Genomic DNA, 2,051 nt, shown 5'->3' on the forward strand with positions numbered 1-2,051 from the left:
ATTTCGGGTTATCTATGTAGCTGAGTGACAGAACGCTCTTTCCTAGTCTGTACAGGACCAGGGTTTGATTTTTTTAAAAAAAAGATTTATTTATTTATTATGTATACAACATTCCTTCCATGTATGCTTACATGCCAGAAGAGGGCACCAGATCTTATTATAGATGGCTGTGAGCCACCATGTGGTTGATGGGAATTGAACTCAGGACCTCTGGAAGAACAGTCAGTGCTCTTAACCTCTGAGCCATCTCTCCAGTCCCCAGGGTCTGATTTTTATAAAATTAAATTTAAAAATGATGTAGCTAGGCTGCAGTGATGGCTCAGAAATTATCTCCAAAGAGGCTGGAGCTATGACTCACTGGTTAAGAGCACTGACTGCTTATCCAGAAAATCTAGGTTCAGTTCCTCGCACCCAGATGGTGGCTCACAGCCATCCATAACTGCGGTCACAGGGAGTATGACAGACACATAGGCAGGCATTCAAACTACTGCATTAATCCGTGCTCTTAACCACTTAGCCATCACTCCGCAGAGCTGAGACGACATCTCTGGGCCACCATACCCAGCAACAACAGCTTAAAAAGGTGACCAGGAGCATCATCTCTGTACTTGAAGGATATACAGTATTTTATTAGGCTCCTGCAACACCAAATCTATGTGTGGGGAAATGAATGAAGCTAAAATTTGGGAATTTAGTGTCTTCATGATGCATGATACCAGTAAAAAACTTCAGGCTTTTAAGCAGTTGTGAGGGGCACTCCTTTCATGAATATATTCTGAATTTCTTCTAAGCATGGCAGAAGCCAGTACTGACTGATGTCCACTGACCAGCCTCTCCTGGATGCTAGTGAGTGAAATTTTCTGAACACTTTGGATCCTCTCTAGCCTCTGGACCAGCAGTAACATCATCTGAAATTTATTAGAAGTGCAAATGTCTAAGTCTTACTTAGCCTAGATGTTTTGAATCACAGTCTACATTTTTTGTTTTGTTTTTCGTGGCAGGGTTTCTCTGTCTAACAGTCCTGGCTGTTTTAGAACTGGCTTTGTAGACCAGGTTGGCCTCACACCCACAAAGATCTGCCTGCCTCTGCCTTCAGATTGCTGGAATTAAAGGCATACGCCACCACCTCCTGGCTCACAGACTACATTTCAAATAGGGTTCCCATATGATGATACTATTCAAACTAACACTTGGAAAGCAAACATTTGCTTAGCATGCACAAAAGCCCTGGGTTTGAACCAGATATCACAAAAAAAAAAAAAAAATGATAGTAAGGTTGAAGTAACAACAGGTGCCTATACTCCCAGTATTTGGGAAGTGGAGGCACATTGTGGAATACTGCTTTAATTATATAGAGATATGTTACATTTGTTTATGCTGTGAAGTATTACTTTAACTAAGTAAAGTTATGTCTCATTTGCTTATGTTACATTTGGTTAATTATGAAAAGGTGTGTTGCTGTTTCACCTTGCCTGCCTAAGACACCTGATTGGTTTAATAAAAAGCTGAACATCCAATAGCTAGGCAGTAGGGGAGATAGGCAGGGCTTGTGGGCAATAACTAGGAAGAGAAATCTAGGCTCAAGGGAAGAGAACAAGAAGAGAGAACAAGGGAGAAGGAAAGGGAGACACCTGGGATTAGAAGCCAGGCAGCCACCAGTAAATCAGACTCAGAATAAGACACATAGAATGAGAGAAAGGTAAAAAGCCCCAAGGCAAAATTTAGACTAAGAGAAACAGTTTAAATTAAGTGATTAGAGCTGGCAAGAAACAAGTATAAGATATAAGATAAAGCCGAGCATTCTTAACTAATAATAAATCTTCATGTCATGATTTGGGAGCTGGTTGGTGGCCTGAAAGAGAGCCTGCTACAGAGGGGTAGTGGGGGAGGTCGGGAGTGGAAGTTCATCCTTAACCATACAGCACAGGCCAGCACAGGTTACATAAGACTTTGTCTTAAAACAAAACCCCAGAAAAGGAGGCAAGAGAGGAAAGAAGAAAAGAAAGAAAAGGAAAAAAAAATTTGCTGCATTAAGAAAGTTTACAGAGCTG

The sequence above is a fragment of the Chionomys nivalis genome, chromosome 4, assembly GCF_950005125.1.
Source record: "Chionomys nivalis chromosome 4, mChiNiv1.1, whole genome shotgun sequence".
Taxonomy (NCBI): domain Eukaryota; kingdom Metazoa; phylum Chordata; class Mammalia; order Rodentia; family Cricetidae; genus Chionomys; species Chionomys nivalis.